Source organism: Octodon degus, unplaced genomic scaffold, assembly GCF_000260255.1.
Source record: "Octodon degus isolate 3935 unplaced genomic scaffold, OctDeg1.0 scaffold00041, whole genome shotgun sequence".
NCBI lineage: Eukaryota > Metazoa > Chordata > Mammalia > Rodentia > Octodontidae > Octodon > Octodon degus.
The window spans coordinates 3,084,493-3,101,242 of record NW_004524617.1 but is presented as its reverse complement, the minus strand read 5'-3'; the positions used below and the strand labels follow the sequence as shown (position 1 = coordinate 3,101,242).

Sequence of the window (16,750 nt, the reverse complement as noted above, 5' to 3'; positions counted from 1 at the left end):
AGAGAGAGTGTGGTGTGTGTGTGTGGCCAGCTCAGCCCACCAGGGGGCGGGGCTGGCTGGCATGTGGTGCTGGGGGATTGAACCGCGGTCCCCGATGCTTTGCCAAGCTTGTTCCAAGTAGGTGCTTTAGACCACTGAGCCATCTCTCCAGCCCCAAGCATACTTCAATAAGTGGCAAGTGGTTGTACATTTAAAATAATCAGCTAACATTTATTTAGATGTCTGTTATGGGCCTGTTTTTAAGCTCAGGGGTTAAAGATTTGAGTTTCTAAAATATTGGGGGAAAAAACAGATATTCACCCACACAAAATCAGTACCCACATCCCAGACAGTTGTGATACATCAGGCAATATACATACAAACCTCTATTTGTGAATGTGTTGAATTCTGAATACAGCATGGAGAGAGAAAAATTTACAGCTCAGCATGAGGTTGAGGGGAGAGGTAGGTGGAAAATTACCAGGAGGAAACATTATGGCTATGGATGGAGTCTGACTAAACCTACCTAACAACACAGCTCCTGCCGAAAATAGGCCAAGGTGATCAAACACCAGGAGGACAATAGAGGATGAAGAGCCAGATCAGATACTGAGGACAAATGGATACAGAGGATTTGGGAGAGGAAGGGTTTTAGTTAAATGACTTACTAGAATTCTTGCTAAAACTGGATTTTATAAGTACATAGGTGGACCTAGGAGAAGGTTCAGAAGCCTGGCTAGCATTTGTAAAGCAAAGATTCTTTGTCTCGGGTATGCTTCTTCATATAATGCAGGTGTGGGAGTGTAGCTCAGTGGCAGAGTTTGTTTAGCATGTGCACAGAATAGACGCCAAGGACTTCACAGTGAACACAAAGGTAGTCTGCGACACTACACAGGCTACATTCTAATGGACATTTGATTAATAGAATTGAAAATATGCGTGTGTGTCGTATGAAACAGTGATCAATATCTAAGCTCAAAAAGTTTATTTAAGGTTAAATACTCAATACATAATAAAAAAATCTGGAACAACCCTGATGACAGTAACTGGGCATAATTAGTGAGAAATTGCTTTCTCTTTCATTCTCCTAAGGAAGGAAAGATGAAAAAGGAAAAAGACTTCTGAGGACATTTTGTTGGATTCATGTAGTGCTGGCATCTATAGCAATAAGTAGTGAAGCAGGAGGCTAGGGTGTGGCTAAGACTGCCTGGGAAAGTAGGTATGACCTTTTAATGACTCCCAAGACACATGCACAGAACAGCTCTCAAACCCTACATATGAACTTCTCCAGAAAACTCTGAGCTGATTTTGCTTGGGATGGCAAAGACCTAATGTCAGCCTCAGGGATGCGGGATATTAAACCACCTCTAGAAGGAGACTCCAGGACCCCAAAACATAGTAACAGTGGTACTCAACAAAGGAGCTTTGAATAGGGTTTGAGTATGAAAGGAGTTTCCTTGTTTTTATCAGCCTTAAGCTATTGATGGCACTGATTTTTTATCTGATTTTTCATCAATAATGAAATTTTCTACTGTTATGGGTGGAATTCTAGCCCTAGAATTATTCTCTTGCTTCTTCCTTATAGACTGGGTTGGACATTCTTTCTGTAAACATATCTGACAAAGACATCAAGACTATTTGAAGGAATAAAGAAATTGTAGTAAAAGGGAGATACAAAAGGAGGTCTAAAGGAAATGCTAATCTGTGAGAAAGATGACGAATAGAGCTGGGTATCCCAATCAATATGAGGGGTATGAACAGTACACCCTAAAGAAGCATGGGCAGGAAGCAGAGGATGATGAGTGAAGTAGCAAGTGAGTGGTCACACAAACCCTTGCACAGAGAAAAATAAGAACTACAGAGCTGAAAGAGCCGTGTGGTAGCACATACCTGTAATCCCAGCACTCTGCAATGCCAAGGCAGGAAGATCGCAGGTTTGAGCTCAGCCTGAGCAACTTAGCAAGATTCTGTCTCAATATGAAGAACTCTATGAAGGGCAGTGATGTAACTTAGTGCAAAGGCACTGGGTTCAATCCCTAGTACTATAAAAGGGGGGGAGGACCAGAGACAAGGAAAGTGGCACGGCAGAATGACCACAACAGGAACTAGAATACTTAAGCTGAAATGTTCAGTCCTTCTTATCCAGATAATGTCAAGAGCAAAAAAATCAAGTGTGAGTTTCAACCATTTCTACGAAAACTGTTCCCTTTCCAGAGAAGCACAAAGACACATTCTACATTGACACGGTGCAGTACAGCAGGCACTCTGAAAGTTAAGTGAGATTCTGCGACTTGGCAGTCTAGCCACCATTTACAATACATTTTATTCCAAGTTATAAGCAACCATCTTCCATATAAACTTTTGGAACACAGCCCGAGGGTAAGTTCGGAAAGACCTAAATCTTGGCTCAAGGTAGGAAATGTAGTTCTTGCCTTCCTGGTAAGGAATTCAATGGTTACTAGGCAAACAAGATTTAAATGATTTACGTAGCTTTAATTTATCTCTACCTCCTTGTCCTGGGTACTGTTTGGGATGTATATTTAAATATGTAATGTACATGCATGTATTTTTTACATAACTAAACATATGTAAACTGGTGCATACTTTTTATAAAACTAAACCTGTCCTTTACATACAATTTTACATACACTAAACATATATAAAGATATGCATCTTGTTTACTAAATAAGAAAACGAAACATAGTATCTCAGCACTAAAAAGAAAATCTCCAGTTCCAAATTTTCATTTTCCAAAGGACAAAGCTAAAGACTAGAAAACCCTCAGAACTTTGTCTGGATTCCCTCACCAGCTCAGAGGAAAAGAAGGCTCAGAAGCAAAGACTGCCTTTCCCTTAGCCTAGCACCCTTCCCTGACAGCCGGCCTAGGAAACACAAAGGCTCCTTCTTTTTTTTATGTTTTTAGGAGAGTATTTATTCTCAACAACCATTATATCCTGTAAGATCTATTTTTTTAAAGTCTCAAGTTTCAAAACATTAATAATCCATTCTCTAAAATGCGATGGAAAATTGTGATCCGCAGAACACGCATGAAATTTTGTCGTATTAACAAAGTAAATGATTTTACTGAAAGATGTCACCACCATTTCTATCAGTAGTAACCATACAGAGGCCGCTGGTTATAACCATATTGTCCATAATGCTGCGGATAGTAAAACTCTTGTCTGTGCTGTGGGTAACTGTTACCCCAAGATCATCCATGCCACTGGTTTGACTGATTGTCACTTGGCCACCCCCCTCTGCTGTCCCTACCTCTAAATTGTTATCTTGCAACCGATTGCCTCTGTTTCTTTGGTTCCCATCAGCTCTGCTATTCCATTCCTCAATAACTGGAGGGGATTCAGGGGGGGCTTCAAATATTCCTGTTAATCTTTGTCATCTTCTGTGAATTTGTTTGCAAACATCTCTTCAAAATTTGGAATAGCTTCAGAAGTGTCAGTCGTCCTGAAATTCGCCAGCGGCTGTGTGTGTCCGGCTCCGGCCCAGCCCTTCCAGCCTTCAGACTGGTGCACAGCAAGACCCCTCACACTTAAGGCTCTCCCAGGCAACCCACAAAGGCTCATTCTTAAGCAGGACTTCAAACCTAGTCTTGCAGCTGAGGGGCTCCCAGTTGCTTCTAATCTGAACAGAGCACCCATGGATTTCTTTAACCTTGACAAATATCTCACCAGAAAATGAATTCTCCCCCCAAAGCCAGCAGTACCTAATCTCCCCCTTGTTAGAGAAGTCCCACACCTCAGGATCTATTTCTTTAGACTCAGCTCATCCTAAACTATGTTCACATAGAAAGTCATGTGACATAAGTCTAAAGTGACATAGGAAGAAGTCAGAAAGTACAGGTGTCAACTTTTTTCTTTTTCATAATGAGTAGCAGCAGGCTTAATCCTGAATTAAAAAGCCAAGTCCTAGATATTCCCTTAGATGTATTTGCATAATATAATTCATTCTGTCTGTACTTTTGATAATTTAAATTTCACATTTGAGTAATTGTTTGTTTGTTTTGAAGTTAGGAGAGCCAGTTCCCATTTTACAATGCTTTGTATGGCTGTCTGGTTTGATTTCAAGGTCACCAGTTGCTGAGTTTAGGTTTCGCACATTTATTCCAAGGTTGCTGTCTTGTTAACATACTAAGATAACTTTCCACAATGTAAGTTTTTATTCACAACCCACCAGTCTATTACTCAAAAGAAAAAGCTTAGTTTAATAATAAATAGTGATGGCATGAAAGAATAAAGCATTGTGTCTCTTATGCTATAAATGTATAAAAAGGACATAACTTTATTGCAAAATCATCTACAGAAAGTAGACTATTAATTGCTTCCAAGGAGTAAAGCTGGGAGATTGATATGGGGGGTTCAAGAAAGACTTACATTTCATATTGCCTTTATTTAATGTTTGGTTCTTCAAAATGAGTGTATCTGAGATTGCTATTCCAGCCTCACTTTACAAATAGGGGAACTAAAGGCCTAAGAATTAAAACGGAAATCCATGTGGACCTCAAGCCTTCCCTCTTAATCATAACACAGTTTTCCACTGCGCTTGGAAAAGTAACTTTAACTGTCCTACTTCAGTTTCTTATTTGTTGGCTTATAGTTTGTTTTTCTTTTCTTAAGACAGAGTCTTACTATGTAGTTCAGGCTAGTGTTGAATTCAGTATGTAGCCCAAGCTAACTTGGAACTCACCAAGACCCTCCTGCCTCAGCCTCAGAACGTTATGTGTACTGGAATTTCAGGGGCGCATCATCACACCAGGTTTCATTTTAAAGGGGAATAACTACAGTACTTGTTCAGACTGTTACAAGAGTAAATGATTTTGTATCTTTAACTCTTAAGAGGATTTGCAAAGGATGCTACACTTACTAAGTAAAAGTTAACTGTATCTTGCTCCAAGTAGTTCATATTACAAATTACAATAAAATCATTTGTTGTCATGTTGATGACTAAGATCTTTCTTCTGATTGCCCTTTTCAAGCCCCTTTTAAGGTATTTTGTTTCTAAAATGCCACTGTTGGGATAGGCATAGTGGTGCGTGCCTGTAATTCCAGCAGTGGAGATGTTGAGGCAGGAAGATCCCAGTGAGTTGAGATCAGCCTGGGCTACACAGCTAGTTCAAAGCCAGTCTGGGCTACATAGTGAGATCCTGCCTTAAGAAAAAAAAAAGCAAGTGTCTCCTCCAAAGAAGAAGGTACAGCTGAAGGGTTAAATCACTGGCTTAGGAGTTAAAAGCACATTGAAATCCTAGTTGTGCCATGTGCGCAAATGACCTACACTCCATGAACCTCATCTGCACAGCAGCGATAATAACACACTTCGCAGAAGTATTAAGAGGATTAATGAGAAATATATGTCCTATAGTATGGAGGTTCATACATCTATATGAGCGGCCAAATGAATTTTTCTAAGAAGATGAACTATAAATAGGTAAGTAAGTCAATAAAAGTCTGATGTATTCCCTATTGCCCAAATCACTTAGCAATGTTCTTTTTGTTCCATGGTATTACCATTCTACTTCATCAAAGCTTTACATCTACAAAGCACGTTGTAACACTTCCTTTTTCTTTAAAAACTAGCCCGTCTGTCACTACTTGCAGGCAGTTCTGAGTCACATTGTCTTTTCTTCAACGACTGCTATCCAAAGACCCTTGTCATCTCAATAATCAATCAATCAAATAACTCACCTCTTTCTAGCCATTCATAAACCATCCCATCAAGCCTCTGTTTTCTCACACAACCTTTATCATCTCTCCCCTGAGGATTCAACAGCTTGATCAAATGCAATTATACATTCTCTAATTCAAGGCACTTACTTTACTTCCATAGCACTGAATCATGTTTTTTTCCAAAAATCTGGAGGAGGCTCTCAGGGAAAAACATCCTTGCTGACGGATAAACAAGCCAGCCTTATGTTCAGTGTTACCTTTATGTCACTAAACTCTCTGGACCATCTCAACTCCATGCTTTACTTATCTCAGTTGTTCCAAACTCCTTTCTAGAAGAACATCTTGTTCTACTCAGTAAACAAGTTTCCCTAAGGATTGTAATCAATAGTCCTCTTCCTACATTTGACCTTCATCTTATTTATGTCAATGTTCCTCATCTTAGAGCATTTACTGTTCCACATATGTCAGTTTTACTCCTCAAGCAAGGTCTTTTGTGAAGCTGACACAGGTTTTTTATGAGTTCTTACACAACAGGTAGAAAATAATAGGCAACAATATGTTACACATATGTGTGCATAGAGTTTATATACAGCATAAACTTGGAGATATATATATATATATATATATATATTATATATATATCATCACTTATTCCAACGAGACACTTATCCTTTTCTGAAAAGCCAAAATGGGTATATGATGGTATTAATAAACATATTAGCAACTAAAATAAAAACAGTGAACTTCACTGTATGTAGAATACATGGTAATCAATAATAAAATATGTAATATAATAATAATATGGTTGTCACATAGGTTCTAAAGACAGAAAGTACTTAGGATAATTTAAACATCCCTCCACTAGCCACAAGCAGACTTGGCATTGTGTCCTTCTCAGTAATAGGCAAGTAATTCTCTGATATCATAAGGGCCACTCCATGTCCCAGGTAGCGCTGGCTTGGGTACCAGATGGGGATCATGCTTCATGCTTCTCTGTATCCTGTTTGAATCCACATACCATGCTACAGTATATGTGAATCTCCATCAGTCAAGGGGCAAGTAGCCTTCTCTATTCATAACTAAAATCACCTTGATGTCAGGGAGATAGTTCAGTGGCACAAGCGCCTGTCTGACAAACACAAGGTCCTGAGTTCAATTCCCAGTACCAAAATAAAAAAAGACAGAACATAACTAAACCACCCTTCATTGAAAAAGATCTATTGTAATTTAGGGTTCTCTATATATTTTTAAATATCTAAAAACTAAAGTTGCTCTAGATAAAAAATCTAATATAATGGGTATATAATAGGTCTGCAGAGGATGGATAAAGGAATTAGGCTTAATTAGCTTAGAGGAAAACCTAAACTATGTAATTAGGAGTTACTCATTACTGAGTACCTAAACACAACAACAAAGAAGCTTGCGTTTATCAGAAAAGTTAGCAAGAGTTTTATGTGATTAAATTAAATTTGCTTTTTCATTACTCAGAAAGGGAAAAATATCCAGCAAATATTTCAAAGAAAACATTCATGGTCACTAAAGATAGGCAAATAACAATGAGAAGGCCTTATTGTGTGTATTACAATTGTAAAAATAAAAAAAGAATGCTTGACGCTGGCAAGGACACAGTTAGATGAGTCTTTTCAATTACAGATGAGTACAATCTTTGAGAGAGCTTCAGGCAATATATACCAAGAAGCTTAAAAATATTAATCCTCTTTGACTCAGTGAGCCCACTTCTCTAAATCAAATAGGGAAACATTTTGTGCACAGAGATGTTTCTTAGGCTCATGGCAGTGAAAATGCTGGAATCACCCGTGGAAATAATGATCGGTTCCATATTCTTTAATTGCATCTTGGTCAGAGAACTTAACTAACTGAAGAGGCTACAAACCCTACCTGGCACCACAATGAAGAGCCTTGAAAAGAACATGGCAAATGTAGCTGCAAATGTTTGGAAAAGACACAGCACTTTGCTACGTATTTGTTTTTCAAGAGAGATAACTTGAAGGTTACATAACTCAATATTTATCTATCAGTTATGAGCAAAATCAAAACATACAGAAACTCATCATAAAGTTGTTTCCTTGTAAACTTGGCTGTTGGGGCTGGGGAGTTGGCTCAGCAGTAGAGTGTGTGCCTAGCAAGCTGGAAGCCCTGGGTTCAGTCCTCAGCACTAAAAATAAAAAATAAATAAACCTAACCTTGGCTGTTATGTAAAAATCATAAAAATTTTTCGGTGCTACTGAAATTTTTCAAGAATACCTGTCTTAATACTTTCAGACCTATTTATTTTACCCGTTAAAGTGGTTATGGCATAAACTTGTTCACCTAAATTTATAAACTACATTTATCATAGTATAAGTGTGAATTCAGATAATAGACTATTTTGCCTTCCCCTGGCTTTATTCTGTATCATCAGTTATAAATAAGTAGCTTGTTAGAAAGTACTGTACCACTTTACTTAGCTTTCTTCTCAGAAACCTATTAGTAACAAGCCCTTAAAACCTTCAAGATTTATTTCCTTAAATTCAACACAGATTTAAGTTTTGTTACAAATTCATTTGTCTTTAATAAAAGTGGTGCCCCAGTACAATGCAACTTAGGAAAATTAACAGTGCTGAAAAATTGATAAGAAAAAGAGGGGCCAGGGAGATGGCTCAGTGGAATAAGCGCTTCCCTGGAAAGGGTAAGGGCCTGAGTTCAATCCCTGGTTCCGCTAAAAAAAAAAAAAAGAAAGAAAAACAGAAGTGGTATGATATTTATATTTAGTGAATAAAGTAGGATGCAACAGTATAAACAAAACACTATCGTGAAGAATCCTATAAAAATGCAGAGGGGAAAAGACTAGAAGCAATGCTCTGAAATGTAATGGTGGCTATTCTGGAGGCCACCGTGGTGAATCACTGAGGTGATTCTCATTTTCTTTTTACATTGAATTTCGTCTTACAAATTTCTGGAATGAAGGTAGGTATTTTAGTGTTCAAACAAAAATAAGATTCTATAAGATTTTTATACCTTCAAAAAGTCTCTTTTTCTTACTATTTTTAGCTTGCTGTCCTAGAGCTTAGGACTCTCAAGGCTTGATACACTCTTAAATAAGTTTACTGAAGCAAGAAACCAATGCATAAATGAGCCTATCAGCGCATCAAATTATGTACCGTGTCCTTTGTCATTTAAATTCTAAATCCATAGTGACACTTTTTTTCAAGGTTCTTCTTTTGCCTTAATTATGAATTAGTTATTCCTTTAAAGACAATATTGATTCCAAAAGAGCAGTTTGCTTGGTTTCGCTAAAATAGCAACTTGCCAATAAAATTTACAACTTAATTGATATTTCCCCATTTTCATTATGAGGACGCTTTATCTTCTACTTCCTGGAGGGAACTCCATCGCTCCAAGAATTCTATCTTGCCAGTTCAATAATCTGTCTCAGGAAAACATCATCTACATCCTTTCGTCTTCCTGAGCCCTTTGTCTTCTGCCTAATAAAGCTGTTCTCCCTTTGTATAGACCATGCTCTTCATCCAGTGAGATTTTATTCCGAGGTGACCATGCAACAGGCACTGGAGACAGAAATGAGGAAGGCAATTCCTTCTTTTTTTTTAATTTTTATTTATTTATTTATTTATTTATTTTGTGTGTGTGTGGCCAGCTCAGCCCACCAGGGGGCGGGGCTGGCTGGCATGTGGTGCTGGGGGATTGAACCACAGTTCCTGTGATTTGCTTAGCTTAGCTTGTTCTAAGTAGGTGCTTTAGACCACTGAGCCATCTCATCAGCCCGGCAATTCCTTCTTTAAAGAAGTTTAATATTTATTCTTGACAGGCTGAGCATCAGTAACTATATACATTGCAAGTACTATAATCAAATGCATGGGAGATCATCATTAGTGTCTAGTCTTTGGTACAAATACACCATGACCTCCTTTTTCCTGTTTTGAGGTTAGTTTCCTTTATACCCAGGTTGCCCTACTTGTGCTTTACCTAAGTCACCTCAAACTCAGAATGTTCTTTGGAAGCTTCTCAGGCTTTGAATGTTTCCCATTCCTGGGTAGAGCACAGACAGTTGAGGTCTCCTGGACTTCAATCACTTGCTGCTGCTTCTCAGACCCATCCTTTGCCCTTTCTCTGATCTACTCTTTGTGAGAGGTACATGTGGCCAGTAGGAGTCACTGCAGAAGCACCAGCAGAAGTGTAGAGGCTGCAAGGAGAGGCTAGGCCTGGCTACTTCTCCCTTTCTCACTCCGCCTCCAGCAAAAATGAGCAGTTGCTCTGTCTCTTTCCGGGATCCAGGTCCCTCCCATAACCTCCTGCCTGCAGGAAGCCCAGCTCCAGACAAACGGCGCCAGTATCTGGGGTCTGACAATGCCCCTCCAGCCACTGTCCTATTTAGCCCTAGGCATAACAAAGACTTCTGGCTGCCTCCCTTGGTCCTTAGTTTGGGCATCCTTGAGTGAGCAAATTCCTGCATTAAACTCCCTCTGTTTAAAATAACTACACTGATTTCCATTTTCTGAATAGACCCTCATTGACCGTATTTTCCAAGTTAAAGCTTCCCGAATTACAATCCTCTCTACACCATAAACACTGCGGGGTCTCCTCTTTTCTTCTCTAGCCAGTCTCTTACTGCTCTACCATATGCTTCTCGCCACCATTGATGAGGTATTTACGCTATGCGGCAGGCATTTTTCTAAAAGTCAAATTTTTGGGAGTTCTGTTTTGTATTTTGAAACAGGTTCTGGCTGTGTAGTTCAAAGTGGCTGGGGAGATGGCTCAGTAGAATAAGCACTTTCCTGACAAGTGCAAGGGTCTGAGTTCAATTTCCAGTTCCGCAAAAACCACCAAAGTGGCCTTGCACTCATATAGCCCAGACTGGCCTTAAGTGCTGGGAATACGGGCGTGTGCCACCACGCTCAGCCCACACGCATTCTTTCACAGGCTGTCTCCCTTCTTTGAATTATTGAGCATGTTGTTCTACCAGCATGTTTCTATGATACACATCTACATTTTTTAAATATAGTTGGTACAAGGTCTCATTATGCAGCTTGGACTCCTGCTTTCAGTCTCCCCAGCTCTGGGATTACAGGTGTGCGCCACCATGCCTGCCTGGACTCTGGCAGGCTCAGGAGACCCTGGGGGCAGGGCCAGCACAGCATGTGGTTATATGATTTTTTATTTTATTTAAAATAAAATATTTTTTAAAACATGAAGTTCTCCAAAGTTATGGAGACATAAAGTATTGATAATGCCACTGACATTGACAGTTGAAGGTTATGGTCTATACTGCTTTCTGTTCTAAAGAGTATATTATTTTAGACAGTGAATAAGCAACACAGTGGAAAATTTATTATTATACTGCATTTCAAATTAAAGTGAGGACACACTTGCCTGAAGTTAGGATACACGGGATCCAGTGATTTTTACTAACCTGAGTGAGAAGTAAAAGACTTTATAAAACTTAAGTGGCTCCTTGAATGCCAGACTGGACAGCCTAAACCTGAATGTCTTACCATCTAACAGGTGGCATCTGAACTCAAGAATCCAATAAAATTTTTTAGATAAGGGAGAGACATTTGTATGTGATACTTCTAAGAATACCTCACAATAATAGTTATTAATAGAAAATCTAATTCCTTGAATAGTAGTTATGTTTAATCTTCACAATAAACCACAAGATATGTATCATCATAACTACTTAAAAAAACAGGAACTGAATTCAAAATCTGTAGCAGCTTCCTCTTGGGCCACATACAACTGGTGGCAGAACTAGATTAAATCCATGTCTTTCTGGCTTCAAAGTCAATGAAGTGTTTTGCTGCTATAAAGCACCGCCTGTAAAGTCATAGTATAATCCATGAGTTCCCCCAGTGAATCATCATACAGTGTAAAAAGTACACATACCATAGTTTGTATAGTCAACAAAACGAACTTGTATTTGAAACATATCACATCCCCTTTAATTATCAAGGGCAGCAGAGGCATTAAAGTAGGCAGGAGGGACTCTTTCTTGTAATGAGATGATTTCTCTCTTATGGCTCCCAAAATATTACTAAGAATGGCTGCAAAATGGGAAGGAAGAGAGAACCTTCTTTTGCCTGAACTTGACTCAACTGGAAAAACATGAAATCTCATAAACAACATTTTTCCCATATTCTTGTTTGGTTAAAAGTGCCACTAGCCAGGATTATTTGAGTTTCTACTTAGACTTTCAGAAATTACATGCTCTAGCATAGTGAAACTCGTAATATGGTGCTTTGAAAGACCATAGGCACTGAGGGTGTATTACACAACTTTTTACTGCCATGACATCCACATGCATGATCAAAGAGTTCCCTGCACTGAACAGGGTGCAGAGCGGGTCCAGGGCTGACCTGGTGTGGTGTAAGCTGTGCTGTGAGTACTGTTACTCTCAGCAGGTCCGTCTACAGGCCTGTGATGTACTATATGTTGAAAACAACAGCAAACCCCGCCATTCATGCATTGGAGAAGCACCGTTCTAAATGTGACAACGTCTTTAAAGGACCAGAAAGCAAAACACACAACTGATCTCTTTCTAACCAAACTTACTCAATAAAAATATGTATGTAAATATATAATTATGTGTGTGCACAGGCAACACAAATACATACTCATATATAACTTTTTTCCTAGTTACATAAGCTATGATCGGGGCACAAGGACTTCCCTGTAGTTATGCAAGCGATCAAGACTTTCTGGAATGACAAATTCTGAAACACTGTCACAGAGTATCGCCAATTCATAAATAAGCTAATGATTCATCCACTATGTCATAAGAGAGCCTGTAAGAATATTTTTAGGTCATTTTATTACTACCATGGAGGGAATGGACTTTAAAAGTCACTGTCTATTTTATGAGTGTTCTGACTGTTCTGAATCTCTTTCCAGCAAAATTGCAGCTCCCAGGAGACATACAGAGGTAATCAGACTTGCGTGCTTAAAAAAGAAATATTGGAAATGCCTGAATAAGAGCAGACACGTTTTTAGATGCCTTTTTTCCATGTGCAAAACTCATCTTCTGCCGACCCAGCTACATAAAATTGTCCACAGCTAGCACTTTTCTCCCAGCTGCAGGTATAACCTTAATGTTCCTCTTATTTGGATCAAGTAAATTCCAATTTGGCAGCTCTGTTAAATTGTAAACTACTCAGAGTCTGAGAGACAATTCAGAGGCTCCTTCTGAAATAAGCTTTGGGAGATCCATTCAGGAAGATCTGTTTATTTATGTTCTCCAGTCAGAAGCTTTAAATCAAGTTACTCGCACCAAATATAATGCTACAAATATGATTTTCCCATTTAAACCACAGATTTTGATTTGAAACTCACATTTCTATTTTTAAAATGGGGAAAAGCAATTGATCCTAATCAGTGCAAAAAGGCTGATTATTTCTTTTCGCTTTTAAAAGCAGGACAGTAGAAGTACAGGAAAAACATCTCTAACAGCCTTAATGTCTTACATATTCCATTTTGCAAATCTGAGTAAATCTCCTGTGCTAACTTTGTCAGCTATGGAATAAAGAATGTCATTTGGGATTCCACAGCTTCATTATGCTGATAAAGCAGTTTTATAAATCATGCTAGGAGTAATGGATATTCCTTGGAGAACAGTGAACTAGGAGCCATAAAAATGTGTGTTCTGGACTTGGTTACTTATCTTCTACCCATATGTCAGTATGAACGTGTCAAATCAATTCTTCAGCTCCGTGTGCTTAAGTTCAAGTGCAAAGAAGAAAACAGCTATCCCATCTATTGACAATGATAGCAATATTTTCTAAATTAAAAGCAGGAAGTACATGCAAGGTGATGATAGAACAGAACACTCCAGATCATATGCCAGCCAATTTGCAACTGTGTAAGGGTTACATGTGGCCATTTCTGAAAACTCTTCACACATAGCAAAGTGTGGCTCAAATGAAAGGGGTTGTTTTTGTCCTGGAGATGGAACCCAAGGCCTTCACACTGAGTTCCAATCCCAGTCCCTTTTTAATTTTTTATTTTGAGACAAAGTCTCACCAAGTCACTAGGTTGCCCAGGCTGGGCTCAAACATGCCTCCTACCTTAGCCTCCCAAAGTGCTGGGACTGTAGCCATGCAACACCACACCTGGCTGAAGGTATAATTATTATAAATATGATTATGCTATTCTTCATAACCTCCAGGCTAGTGATGACAAAGAAATCAGGGAGTCTGGCCAACATCACTGACACAACTGAGCCTTACTCTAGCCAGGAGTTAAATGAAAACCAGGTATTCAGAGACAGAAGATCACCACCCAATGTGACAGAACTCAGACCCAGACAAAATACAGGAGCAGTGGAAGGTCACACCCTACTGGGGATTTTGATCTAGATGTCCTTTCTCTTTTATGGTATTAAGGCAAAAGAAAGAAGTAAAGCAGCGATTTTAACTCTTAGCAATACCAGAGGAACTAGAGGCAAGAGACAAGGAAAGTTAAATACTGAGTAGCTAAGAGGAGAACAATTGAGTTTACACAATATGCTGAGAAAAGCATTAGGACAAAGGCCTAATGCAAAAGAAATTCATAGTCTTTCAGAATCCTGCAGTTTCTAATCTAAGAACATCCTCAGGAGGGAATACTTAATGGAATGTGGAAAGCCTATCGCAAGAGGAGAATGAACAAACATTTATGATATCCCTTCCTCTTGAGCAAACTGAAGAAAGCGGTACAAGATTTCTATGGCAGTGTTCCTATCTTCACAGCTACAATTTATTATTATTATTATTACTATTATTATTACTATTATTACTGATCCTGGGGACTGAATCCAAGGCTTTGTCTATGGCTCTAGAGCTCCGCTATAGCCCAAACCTTGTAATTACTTAATAAACAATGGTATTCATGTATGTTGAAGTTCAGAGCCTCAACATAACTAGGACTAAACTAGATATGAATATGCTAAAGAATCAACCTCAGCTCTGCTACACCCAAGACCAAGCTTTTACTTTAAACCTCTTCGGGGGCAGCAGACATAAAGCTAGTGCTATGGATTCCTACAACATCTGCCAGTCCTTCTCTAAAACCTGAGAACTCTCCAATCATTCGAGTGAGTGTCACACTGGATAGCAGATTCTAGGACTTGGGTAACAAATAAGACAGCCTAGATTCTACTACAAGAAGTTCAGGAAAAGAGGATTAATACACCAAGAGCAAAATCCAGTGCTCCAAAGGATATCTATGAAGGAAAAAAAATTGGAATAAGCAAGATCAGAACATAAAGTGCATCTAGATTTTAATAAGCTGAAACAAAGTCAGTTCACCTTCGGAAACATAGTACTTCTCTCCTCATTTATTCGATTTCTACTTTGGTATCTCTCCTTGATACATTACTAATCCTCTGCTATATTGATGCTATCATTAACCTAAAGTACTCATATTATACTTTACAAAGGAACCATGGGGGGACCACATAAAGATTTTATTGTATTTATAATTAATATGCACCAAATAAAGCAGACTAAAAATTACTTTTTAAAAAATGCATTTTTCAGTGTCACATATTATGCGTGTGTAGAGGAAGGAGCTTTTCTGTTTGTTTGTCTTGTGATGTCGGGTATTAAGCCAAGGGCCTCACACATGCTAGACAAGTGCTCTAAATGGAAGGAGGTAGGCCTTTAAAAAATATTTTCTTACTATTCCAGTGATATCCTTATAGAATTTGTGGAAAAAAAGGACGTGTTTTAATCATATAACTGAACTCTGTGTAAATTGATAGCACATTAGTATTTCAAAATAAATTCCAGAGCACATTACCATATAACACCTACTGATTTTGCAAATGTCTTTTGCAGCCTTAAAGAGCTTTAGGTTTTAAATCACCAAGATAACTTATTAGAACTACAGTCCTTCTATTACATCTGTAAAAATTCTGATAGGAAGCTGAAACTCACACCGTGAATCAAACATCTTATTACTTCTAAGAAACCATAACTAATACAGCCTCTGAAGACCAGCCTGTGGACACAGATGGGTGGCATGTTCTTTTCCTGCTCCTTATTTTCCTACAATATCCATTTTTGTCTTACTTTTTAATGTTTTAAATAGAAAAAATAATAAAAAAACACGACGAGTGAAACAGAATTTCACTAAATAAGATGGTAGAAATTCAACAATGGTTGTTACATTGCATATTGTCGTCTTCAAATTAGTTGTTCACATTACCAGATATCAGCATGCAAAATTGGTCAAAAAATTACAAAGGAGAGTAAAAAGAATTAAACATTAACTGTTCCTTTCAATAGCCCTGCAGAAATCATCAGTACAATATCTAAGCTATCTTACATACATACATATGCAGTTCTTTTTCCTGTCCTTCTTTCTTTTCTCCTTTCCCTCATTCTAGTTGTTCCTTCCCTTTGAACACTATAGGAATATTTAAACTTTTATAGATCCATTTGTTTGCAGAGTCAGCCAAAAGGTATCTCTTGAAAAAGCTATGATAACAGCAAGTTTTGGGAATCATCTGCCCCACCCTCGGTCCTAAGTAGGAGGAAAAACAAACTTATTAGACATTTTTGTTCAACACTCTCACTTTAGAAAGGAAGACATTACTAAGGCGTACAAAAAATAGATACGGGACACTTTGGGTTTTTATATCCCATTCATCCTCCTCCTACTCTCCACCACTACTCATGAGTAATGGGGATAAGTCATAGAAAACACTAAACAGGAAAGGGTTTTCCAGGTACTCTTAGTTATTTCTTCCTGGTGAAAATCTAAGACAATGCTTTTGTAAAAACTGTTAGTGTATAAAAATTTTCTAGCATCTTAAATTCCTAATGATTGTGAGACTGTTATTGTGAAAATTTTAAATGATTTCTGCATAATTTTCCCCCAAAATCTGGAATTTTTTTGTACAGGTACACAGCATAAAAAATATGGCAAAACACCAGGATTTCTAATATCTAATGGAAATTCACTCTCAAAAGGCATTTTTAGACTGTTGGGACTAATTTAAAACTAACTCTTCAGGGCTGCTGAGATGGCTCAGTGGTCTAAAGCACCTACTTAGAACAAGCTTAGCAAAGCACAGGGACCGCGGTTCAATCCCCCAGCAC

General features: G+C 38.4%; 1 protein-coding gene and 1 pseudogene across 8 annotated transcripts in view; both read right to left on the bottom strand.

Moving 5' to 3' along the window:
• The window catches only part of Dmd (dystrophin), a 1,613,500-nt gene that overhangs the window by 120,393 nt on the left and 1,476,357 nt on the right, over positions 1–16,750 (bottom strand). The gene's annotated exons all lie outside the window — the stretch shown is intronic.
• Positions 3,089–3,635, bottom strand: LOC105742185 (annotated as a pseudogene).